Below are 12,553 nucleotides of genomic sequence, written 5' to 3'. Positions count from 1 at the left end.
CCTGTCTGTCTCACTGTTTGTCTCTCTGCCTGTTCGTCTCTCTCTCTCTCTCTCTCTCTCTCTCTCTCTCTCTCTCTCTCTCTCTCTCTCTCTCTCTCTCTCTCTCTCTCTCTCTCTCATCTGCATAGTTTTAAGAAAGGAAAGATCTTCACATCGCGATTGCGACTTTGAGGGTGTATATCGGTTGCATAAGCAACCTGACCTGCACAGCAGGGGAGGGGGGGGGGGGGTGGGCGAGGTGGGAAACAGAAGGGGGAAGTCACTACAAGTACAAGGGGCTTCGTTTGCCGTTATAGCTTTTCTCCCAAGATCTCAAACCAGCCGAGACTAATAGTAATAGGATGGGGTCACAGTCTCGGTAGACTTGGAACCCTGGGAGAAACTCGAGGACTCATCGTTGAGGTTGGAGGACACTTTACAATCACCTTGCAAAGTAGACTCGGGCAGCAAACGTTTCAAGGATCTAGCAGGGAAAAAAATAATGTTTTATTTGTTTTTGTTTTTACATTTAGTCTTCTTCTTCTTCTTCTTCTTCTGCGTTCGTGGGCTGAAACTCCCACGTACACTCGTGTTTTTGCACAAGTGGAATTTTACGTGTATGACCGTTTTTTACCCCGCCTTTAGGCAGCCATACGCCGTTTTCGGAGGAACATTTAGTCAATTTCAATTTGTTTAATATTTTTTTTTAGCTCACGTTGGTTTGTATAAACGTAGGTCCATGTGATGGCAAAAGTTGCATCTGTGTGTGCGTGTGTGTGTGTGGCTTGCATGTGTTCACAAAACTTAACAGAGTGTAGAAATGTCGGGAGTCTTACTGAATGACCTGACACGAGCCCAACCCCCTCCCAGTATGTTCTGGGGCCTTCCAAAAACATCTGCAACAAATAACAAGTCGCGTGAGGAGAAATTACTACATTTAAAGTGCTGTTCACATGGCAGACTTGTGACCAACTTTAAAGCGATTTTAGTCGGCAGATGGGGGCGGGGATGTAGCTCAGTCGGTAGCGCGCTGGATTTGTATCCAGTTGGCCGCTGTCAGCGTGAGTTCGTCCCCACGTTCGGCGAGAGATTTATTTCTCAGGGTCAACTTTGTGTGCAGACTCAGTCTCCTCGGTGTCCGTCCGAACACCCCCGTGTGTACACGCAAGCACAAGACCAAGTGCGCACGAAAAAGATCCTGTAATCCATGTCAGAGTTCGGTGGGTTATAGAAACACGAAAATACCCAGCATGCTTCCTCCGAAAACGGTGTATGGCTGCCTAAATGGCGGGGTAAAAAACTGTCATACACGTAAAATTCCACTCGTGCAAAAAACACGAGTGTACGTGGGAGTTTCAGCCCACGAACGCAGAAGAAGAAGAAGAAGAAAAAGTCAGCAGCAAGTCAAATCAAAATCGCTGCCCATGTGAACAGCACCAGAGACATAACTCGCAATCTAGTTTTAAGCGGCGATTCTCGCCAGATTAGCCTTTTGGGATTGTCCGGTCGTCCTCGTTGTTTTCTGGAGAAGGCCCGGAGGCTAGAGCCACAGAGCCGTATACGTCTATAAATAACTCGGTGGCTAGAGCTAACCAATCATTAAGCGCGATAAGAAAAGTATGGCGCGAGTCTATGACGGCTTACTAGTGCCAAAACCTGGGGTTACCCATTATCACGTGATGATTAGTAATTAACGCTGTCAGTTACTGTTTTAACTCGTTAGTTACTCATTTTCACGGGATAATTAGTAATTTTCACGGGAAAATGACTAATTTTTAGTTTTGGCACTAGCAATCCGTCAGGAAGTGAGCCAAAACTAAAAATTAGTAATTACTAACAGGTGAAAGTTAGTAATTTTTCCGGGAAAATTAGTAATTAACACGTGAAAATGGTAATTATCAAGGGAAAATTACTAATTTTCCCTTGATAATTACAATTATGAGGATTTGGCACTAGAAAGCCCTATGACGGCTTACTAGTGCCAAAACCTGGGGTTACCCATTATCACTTGATAATTACTAATTAACGCTGTCAGTTACTGTTTTCACCTGTTAGTTACTCATTTTCACGGGAAAATTACTAATTTTTAGTTTTGGCACTAGCAATCCGTCAGGAAGAGAGCCAAAACTAAAAATTAGTAATTAACAGGTGAAAGTTAGTAATTATTCCGGGAAAATTAGTAATAAACACGTGAAAATGGTAATTACAATTATGAGGTTTTGGCACTAGTAAGCCGTCATACGAGTCGGGCAGTGCTCAACTGGGTTTTTGAGTCTGGCGCGAGTCGCTGGCGAGTCTCGCGCGAGTCGCTTGGGCTGTTCGCATGGCAGACTTTTCGCCGATTCGGCCTCAACGACTTAGGAGCGATTTTCAAACGACTTAAGTTGGTCACTAGGTGGTTGCAAGTCTGCCATGTGAACACCACTGTCGAACTCACAGAAACTCACAGAAACTGAACGCATTGCATGTTTTTCACGCATAGCATCGTCAGTCCCCCTCTCGTGCAAAAAAGGCAGTAAAATTGACAAGCCAGTATAGCGCGGTAGGGGTTGCGCTGAGCAGGATAGCACAATTTTCTGTATCTTTATTCTTTTTAACTTTCTGAGCTTGTTTTTAATCCCGCAAACATAACATATCTATATGTTTTTAGAATCAAGAATCGACAAGGAATAAGATGAAATTGACTTTAAATCGATATCGGAAATTTAATTTTAATCATAATTTTCATATTGTTAATTTTCAGAGCTTGTTTTAAATCCAAATATAACATTACCCAATATTGACGGACTGTGTGATGATATCTTCTGCTATTGGTCTGTTGAGACAGTGATATCAAAATCGAGACAGGAGGTCGAGATTTTGATATCTCTGTCGCAACAGACCAATAGCAGAAGATATCAACACATAGTCAGTCAATGTTAGATATATTGCTAATTCTCTGGACATTTTGTATTTACTGTGAAGAAATTACAAAAGTATTTGTCTCAGTTTTGGCTGTTCCATATCCCTCCCTCTGATTATTATTTCGTTTTGTTCACTCTTTTCTTGTACTTTTCAGTATTTAAAAATGTCTTTTCTTTCAAAAAGTCTTTAGTCACTTGCTCAACTAAATTCTGGGATCATTACATTTTCATATATATTTGTTTGTTTTTAAATTTAGGTGTTTTTGTTTTTGAAGTGGGGAAGCAATAAAGAGGTCGTCGATATCAAAACTGATATCGACGGAAATGTCGTCGATATCACTTTTACAATGAGCTCAGTTTTGCCCAATTGACCAATGGAAATCCTCGTAACATATGAAATAGCAATATATTGTTATATGTTGTTGGAATCAGAAAATTATGGAGAATAAGATGATATTATCTTGGGATCGTTTTATAAAAAATAAATTTTAATTACAATTTTCAGATATTTAATGACCAAACTCATTAATTAATTGTTAAGCCTACACGGTGAAATACAATACCAAAGTCCGGCCTTTGTCGAAGATTGCTTGACCAAAATGTCATTCCATTTGATCGAAAAATGAGGGCGTGACAGTGCCGCCTTGAACTTTCACAAAAAGCCGGATATGACGTTATCAAAGACATTTATCGAAAAAAATGAAGAAAAAAAACTGTCTAAGGATATCATACTCAGAAATTCTCATGTAAAGTTTCATGAAAATCGGTCCAGTAGTTTTGTCTGAATCGCTCTACACATACACAGACACACACAGACACATTACGTACACCACGACTCTCGTTTCGATTCCCCATGATCTAAGTTAAAACATTAAGTCAAAACATGACTAAATGAAAAAACAACAACCGTTCAGAAGCGGTTAAAAGTCATGAAAAAATGATCGATTACGATAACACAATCGAAAAGGAAAACACATACAATAAAATCATATTAGAATAAAAGTGAGGGAAAACCCATACCTTTTAATACCCGCAGTGTGTTATGTTGAATGAAGTCTGAAGACTTCCATCGACACCAGCAAAGTGTCAAGTAGTAGACCTCACCCACCCGATGTGGCGAGTGCTGAGAGAGAGAGAGAGAAAGAGGGGGGGGGGGGGGGGGGGGGGGTGGTGATTCCTGGTACAAATCAGACCAACCCGCACCTGTTAATGAGCATCACTCTTTTATAACCCACACAAACCCGACAGTTATTTCCGGAGTTTGTCTATTGTCTGCCGTTCGCTGCAGTCATCTTTCAGGTTTTCAGGACACCCTAGTACCAGCCACGGTGAAAACATATCAGAAAATAAAATAGAAAAAAGTGACAGAAAAGAAATCGATAAAGCCAAAAATGAAAGAAGAGAAAACAGAAAAACCACACTGGCAAAAAGCAAGCACACGTAATGATTACACAAACACGCTCAAGTATGCGAGCACACGCACACATGCTAGTAGGGACGGCATGCACACACCCGCACCTACGCACGATTACACAAATACATGTTCGCACACACGTACATACAAGTACGTACAGCCACACACACACACACATTTGCAAGCACGCACGCACACACCCATACACACACACATATCGCCAGGTAAAGATAAAATTACTAATGAAATCATAAAGGCTAGTCTAAATCACACTATCAAAATATTAAAAGATATTTTTAATATGATTTTGAAAACCGGAAACTATCCTAAAGAATGGAAAACTGGAATAAGTGTAGCAATATATAAAAAGGGAGACCCAATAGATCCAGGAAACTATAGAGGTATAACCTTAAGTAGCAATTTAAGTAAATTATTTTGCAAAATAATAAATTCAAGAATGGCACAATACCTTGAAAAAAACAACATTTTGATAAAAGAACAAGCAGGATTTCGTAAAGGATACAGAACTAGCGATCAAGTATTCATTTTAAAGAAAATAGTAGATGATATTATAAAGGTAAAAAATGGAAGACTTTATGCTTGTTTTGTTGATTTCCAAAAGGCGTTTGATAATGTTTGGCATGAAGCCCTGTTATTTAAGTTACGTAAGGTTGGAATCAGAGGAAAATGTTATAAAATAATAGAAAACATGTACAACAATACAACTGTGTGCACACAAATGATAAATGGATATTCCCATGACATCACAGTTAAAAAGGGAGTACATCAAGGAAATACCCTCAGTCCAACTTTGTTTAATATATTTATAAATGACATAGTTAAAGATATGCCAGATTTTGATTCACCTTCTATCAAAATTAACTCAAACGATAAAATATCATGTTTATTATATGCCGATGACATGGTTATGTTATCAAAGACAAAGGTGGGCATACAACAAAAATTGGATTATTTAGACATGTATTGTCATAAATGGGGATTAGAAATTAATAAAGATAAAACTCAGATGGTGGTTTTTTGCAAAATAACCCCCAAAATAAAGACAATATTCAAATGCGGTGAAAATATAATCAGAACAACCGACCAATACAAATATTTAGGCATGATATTTAATCAAAATGGTAAACTAACTTTGGCGCAAGAACATTTAAGTAAACAAGGAAATAAAGCAGCATATTCTCTTCGAAAAACATTTAGAAATGAAAATGTGCAAGTTGATACAATATTTCATTTATTTGATTCATTGGTTAACCCCATTTTAACATATGGAGCAGAAATTTGGTTCCCTTACATGTTCACGAGCAAAAACGATACCAATGACATTGAAAACTTTTTTGAAAGATGTATTTCGAATGAATGTCTTCACGAATCTGTCCATGTTAAATTTTGTAGATTTATTCTTGGTGTGCACAAAAAAGCCATGTGGATTCCAGTTTTAGCAGAAATAGGAAGATTTCCTTTGGGACTAAACATGTTATCACAAAGCATATCGTATTGGGCACATATTTTGAAAACTGAGAATAAATCACTTATTCATCAAATATATGAAGAAATGTTAAACCAAGCGCCAAAAAATCCGTGGCTAACTTTCATCAAAGAGCTTTTGTACAAAATAGGTTTTAAACATGTATGGCTTAATCAATATACATTTGACATCGGTAAACTACAAAACGCCATACAAGAAAAGTTAAGGATTAACTACAAAAAGTTTTGGGAGAAAATTAAATGTGAAGGTCGTCCAAGGCTGAAATTTTATTCCTCTGTAAGCAAGACATACGAAGTTCAGCCATACCTTATAAGCATTACGAATATCAAGCATAGACATTTACTGAGTAAATTAAGGACAAGTACACTGTCGTGTTTTTCCTTTCGTCACTCTCAGTCGCAAAGGAGACACAACGATTTGTGTAGGTTCTGTAGATTTATTAACAGCTGGAACAACGGTGACAATATCTCTCAGCACAGTGTAAGAAAGAACAAGTGCAAGACTGGTAAAGAACAACAATACGTGTGCGCAGCCCTACTTATATAGTTAATGGACATACGAGAATATTCGGGAAACATCGACACTAATCTGGTTAGATCTACACAGTTCCGTCTGTTCGATGAGCGTCTACGCTTACGTCATGAGTGACTGCGCACTTAATCAAAGTAAGTTCTATAATGTTCTATATCCTTCTATTCGATTCCAGTGGTATCTAGCGATCTCCACAACACCTCCCCACCTAAACTGATGCTACTCCTCAAGCATCAACAGCAAAGTCTCTCTGTGGGTTTGCGTGTTCTCTTTGACCGTCTTGGATTGTCTGGTCCATACTCTGGAACGGATGGAGTACCTTTGGGTTTGGTCTGTCTCCGAGTTTGTGGCACAGTTTCCAAGATCTCCATGGGGTGATCTGTTACAAGTTCAGAAACAGTGTCCACTTCCTCACCAGGTTCATTGTCTTCCTCAGTGGTGTAGCGTGGCTGTAGCTGTTCCCAGTGTCGTCTCCATACTGGACCATGAGGAATGACCATGACGTTGAAGCAGCGAGTACCCAGAGACTTCTTGATGACTGCTGGTACCCATCGGGGTTGTTTGTCTCGGCGAGGTCCATGGTACAGAGCATACACAGGATCTCCGGCCTTGTACTGTCTGGTTACCTTGACGACAGCTTTCAAGTCTGGAGTCATCTGAGACTTGGATGCCTCCTTGGATTGCTTGCCCTGAGCGATGTGGGCTGGCGAGGGCAGCAGAGTGTCGATCCTTTCCTTGTGGATTTGGCTGTAGTTCCTTTCTGCAGCCGTGAGAGTCTTGGACACGTTGGCGATTGGGCGCTCGCTTCCATCTGGATAGCGATGAAATAGGACTGCTCCAATTCCAACGTTGGACGCGTCACAAGCTAGTCCCAAAGTCTTGTTTGGATCGAAGTGTACCAGAACTTGATCCGAGGAAAGCACATTTTTCAACTGTTCAAATGCTGCCTGTTCCTCATCTCCCCACTTCCAGGGGTTCGCCTTCTTCGTCAGGCGGTAGAGCGGCTCTGCCATGCTGGCCAGGTTAGGGATGAACTTCCCGTAAAACTGAACTGAGCCCAAGAAAGACTTCAAGCTTGAGACGTCCGTAGGGGCTGGCATTTTCAAAACTGCCTCGACCTTCGATCCTTTGGAGATCCCTTCGGCCGATAAGGTATGTCCAAGGTATTCCACACTGGCTTGTGCGAACTCGCACTTTTCACGACGACATCTGAGTCCTTTGTCGTTCAGACGAGTGAGCAAACGTTCCAGGTTGCTCAGGTGGTCGTTGGCGTCCTTCCCGCTGACGAGCATATCATCTTGGAAGACGGCAACACCAGGTAGATCACAGGTCAGGTTTTCCATGATCTCTTGAAAGTAACCAGGTGCTGACTTTATCCCGAAAGGAAGTCGTTGCTGCAGGAGTACCCCACGGTGAGTGCTGAGGGCTAGCCTGCGTTGACTCTCTGGTGCCAGCTTGATCTGGTTGTAGGCATCAGCAAGATCGATCTTGGTGTATCCGAATCCACCTCCTAGCTTCTGCATCAGTTCCTCTGGGAGTGGCATTGGATGACGGTGATCTTCAAGCTGATCATTGATGCCCACTGAGTAGTCACCACAGATCCGTAACTTGGGCTTCAGGGTGCCCGAGGTTTGTGCCTTACGAATTGGTACCGCTGGCGTTCCGTATTCGTTGAACTGGACTGGCTTCCAGACTCCTTTGGCGATGCCTTCTTCGTAGCCTTTGGCGAGGTCATCACGAAGAGCGAAAGGTACCGGACGTGCCTTGTGAAAAACCGGCTTCGCATCAGACTTGAACTTCACGTCCAGTTCGAAGTCCTTGAGACATCCCAATTCTTGTTTGAAGAGATTTGGGAATTTATCAGACAGTCTGTGACAATCTCGTTGCAGGGCAGCATAAGGCGCGTTGGAGGTCGCTGGATGCGTAGGTTTTGCACCCTCACTCTTAGCGTGACTCTCTATGCTCCTCAGTCCTAGAGCATTGTCCACAGAAATTCCCAGAGTCTGGATTGCGTTGCGTCCTAGCAGATTCAGATGAGGGATCTTGGTGACGATGTACGGAATTGAGCTTTGCTTACCAGTCACTGGATCCTTGGTTTGGCCCATGAAAGTTCCCAGCACGGGCAGGTCGTGCTTGCTGGCAGACTCGTAACGGTGTGTGACGTCATCCAGCTTCGGTTTTCCTAGTTGTCTCCAGACCGGAAGAGAAACAAAATTTCCCGTAGTTGCGGTGTCCAGTTCCATGGTGAACTGTCGGTCCTGGATTGTTATGGGTACATCCAACCTAGGAGTATCTTGGGGAACTTCACCGAGGATCGCGTTGACAAGCTCTGCTTTCGTGACTCTCTTCACGGAAGCTTGGGAATGTCGTTCCCGATTCTGATGTTGCTTTTTTCTACAGACAGCTTCCAAATGTCCTGTGACGTCACAGTATCGGCATTTGGCTTCTTTGTAGGGGCAGTCTGTTGCTTTGTGGGCCTTTCCACATCGGTAGCACTTCCTGTCTGTGGAATTAGACTGCTTGTGGTTCTTTCGTGGACCCGTAGTCTTGTTCTGGTGGACCTTGTTGACTGGCATGGTCTTGGAACCGTAGACAGTTTCCTTGGCAACCATCGCTGCGTCTTCAGTCTCAATCGCGACTTGGACAGCACGTGCGAAATCCAGCTCTGTGTCCTTGATCTTGAATAGAGCCTTTAAGACAGCCTCATTGTTGACAGAACATATGAATCTCTGTCTCAGAGCTTCGTCTTGTGGGTTTTTGATCGAAGGAAAGTCACAGGTAGCGGCGTCTTGGCGTATGCGCGCTGCTAACTCCTGGAGAGTTTCGCCTGGCTTCCGTTTCATGTCACTCCAGAACTTGAAACGTTCACGCACTATGAAGAGTTTCGGGTCGAACTGTTCTTTCATGAATTTGACAATTTCGTCCATTGTCAAACTGTTGATGTCCTTGGGCGGATTTTGCTGAGTAGCCAGATTTGCCAGTTGTTTGTAGACCGTAGCAGTCTGATTCGTCAAGAAAACTTGAGCCTTGCGCTGCTCCGGCACGGAGTTGGCGAACACAAACGTGCAAAATCTTGACCAGTAGTCAGGCCACAGTTCCGATGTTGCATCAAACGCAACAAAAGATGGGATTGCAGCTGCCTGTGTAGTAATGGGAAAACGTAGATTCGAAGCACTCGGATCGTCGTAGCTTTCCTCCCTGGCAGAAGCTGCGGCACCACTGAACACTTTCATCATCATCTCCATCTGGTGCATGTGTTGCTCCATATCTTCCTTGTGCTGGCGTTGCTGTTGCTCCAACTGCTCCCTTAGAAGCGTTATCAGCTGCTCTGTTTCTGTCATTTTGCAGTAATAAGTCACTCCGAATAGACAAGGGAAGTAACTGTCGGCGACGCCAGTTGTCGTGTTTTTCCTTTCGTCACTCTCAGTCGCAAAGGAGACACAACGATTTGTGTAGGTTCTGTAGATTTATTAACAGCTGGAACAACGGTGACAATATCTCTCAGCACAGTGTAAGAAAGAACAAGTGCAAGACTGGTAAAGAACAACAATACGTGTGCGCAGCCCTACTTATATAGTTAATGGACATACGAGAATATTCGGGAAACATCGACACTAATCTGGTTAGATCTACACAGTTCCGTCTGTTCGATGAGCGTCTACGCTTACGTCATGAGTGACTGCGCACTTAATCAAAGTAAGTTCTATAATGTTCTATATCCTTCTATTCGATTCCAGTGGTATCTAGCGATCTCCACAACATACACACTCTTTAAAAATTGAAACTGGAAGACATAATAACATACCAAGAGAAAATCGTTTATGTAATAAATGTAACGTTATTGAAGATGAAATTCACTTCCTAGACGGATGTCAAAAGTTCACTGAACTGCGAAATGATTTTATAAAGGATCTATCAAATATAGATATAAAGTATTCCAAAAATAAACCTAGTGAAGTATTTTGCGAAGACAGAATACAAATTCGTCTAGGAAAGTTTATTTCAGATTGTTTTAATCGCTCTTTGTGTCAATAACCAATTTGGTTCCGACAATAAAATATATTCTATTCTATTCTATTCTATTCTATTCTATTCTCACACTCACACACACATTGTTTTCACACAGATTTTTCAAACCATGAATTTCTGGAACAAATTACTACAGAAACATAATTGTGTAAAAATAACAGCCGTATTGTTTTTACATTTAGTCAAGTTTTGACTAAATGTTTTAACATAGAGGGGGAATCGATGCGAGGGTCGTGGTGTATGTGTGTGTGTGTGTGTCTGTCTGTCTCTGTGTGTGTGTAGAGCGATTCAGAGTAAACTACTGGACCGATCTTTATGAAATTTTACATGAGAGTTTCTGGGTACGATATCCCCAGACTTTTTTTCATTTTTTGGATAAATGTCTTTGATGACGTCATATCCGGCTTTTTGTAAAAGTTGATGCGGCACTGTCACACCCTCATTTTTCAATCAAATTGATTGGAACTTTTGCCAAGCAATCTTCGACGAAGGCCGGACTTTGGTATTGCATTTCCGCTTGGAGGCTTAAAATTTCATTAATGACTTTGGTCATTAAAAATCTGAAAATTATAATTAAAATTATTTTTTTTATAAAATGATCCAAAATTATAATTAAAATTATTTTTTTTATAAAATGATCCAAAATTTTCTGATTCCAAAAACATATAAATATGTTATATTCGGATTAAAATCAAGCTCTGAAAATTAAAAATATAAAAATTATGATTAAAATAAAATTTCCGAAATCGATTTAAAAACAATTTCATCTTATTCGTTGTCGGTTCCTGATTCCAAAAACATATAGATATGATATGTTTGGATTAAAAACACGCTCAGAAAGTTAAAACGAAGAGAGGTACAGAAAAGCGTGTTATGCAGCACAGCGCAACCACTACCGCGCTAAACAGGCTCGTTAATTTCACTGCCTTTTGCACGAGCGGCGGACTACGGTCATTGTGAAAAAATGCAGTGCGTTCAGTTTAATTCTGTGAGTTCCACAGCTTGACTAAATGTAGTAATTTCGCCTTACGCGACTTGTTGTTTTGTGTGTGTGTGTGTGTGTGTGTGTGTGGGTGTGTGTGTGTGTGTGTGTGTGTATGTGTGTGTGTGCGCCGGCCCGCTTCAGGGTTGAATCAACTAGTAATGCCTGAAATAAAGCCATAATGCGAAGTTACCTTGTGTCCGCAGCAGGAAGTCTTTGTCTCGTGGAAGCAGCGCTGAGGGAATGTTTTACAAAGATCGACTTTATTGTCAATGTATAGTATTAGGTTTGCTATCATGCGAATTAGTGCAGCAACCACAAAACTGTGTGTGTGTGTGTGTGTGTGTTGATGTGTGTGTGTGTTGATGTGTTTGTGTGTGTGAGTGTGTTTATATGTGTGAACAGCTCAGATCATGGGTAATTTTAACACCTTCACATTTAAATGCTTATTTTATAGCCATCCATTGAATTGAGAAGAAAACAAAGCAGACTAAACTGCTAAGCATGAATCAAACAATAAGAAAATAAAAAGAACCAACAGCATCGTTTTGTATGTGTGGGTAGTAAACACGTTTTATTTACAAAACACGGCGGAAAATGGCGACAAATTTGTTGCACAGCGACAGGTCACTTTCTTCAACCAAGGCCAGTACTTTCATACATGACAAAGGAAAGCAAATATGGCCTGAATAATAAAGTTATAGTGTTCCTTTGCGTGTCTGAGTGATAAACTGTTTTAACCAACTATCTTCTGAAACGTAATTGCACTCAGCAGATTTGTCTTCCGCTCATAACTTTCGTGTCACACGGTCTTTGCTACAAACAGATAGATCGCATTCTCGCAGAAAATCATTGACAACACAGACCAGTCATTTTTAGCATTGCATTTGGAAAGGGCTACTATTATAGTGTGTTTTAAGAAAGAAAAACATTACAGTATCGGCAGAACACGACCAAATGAGTTTTCGTGTCATAGCGTTATGGGCGTGAGATTGTGTTCTCACACTGTGGCAAAATCATTGACAACACAGACAAGTCAGTTTTAGCATAGACGTTGGGAAAGGCTACTATTATAGTGTGTTTTAGGAAAGAAAAACATTATAGTATCAGCAGAACACGACCAAATCATGACAAATGAGTTTGCGTTTTGGGCGTTATGGGCGTTTTTTCACACTGCAGATCATATCTCAAAAACTACGGAGTGGATC

The sequence above is a fragment of the Littorina saxatilis genome, linkage group LG9, assembly GCF_037325665.1.
Source record: "Littorina saxatilis isolate snail1 linkage group LG9, US_GU_Lsax_2.0, whole genome shotgun sequence".
NCBI classification, from domain to species: Eukaryota; Metazoa; Mollusca; class Gastropoda; order Littorinimorpha; family Littorinidae; genus Littorina; species Littorina saxatilis.
Note: the sequence above shows the minus strand (reverse complement) of the source record.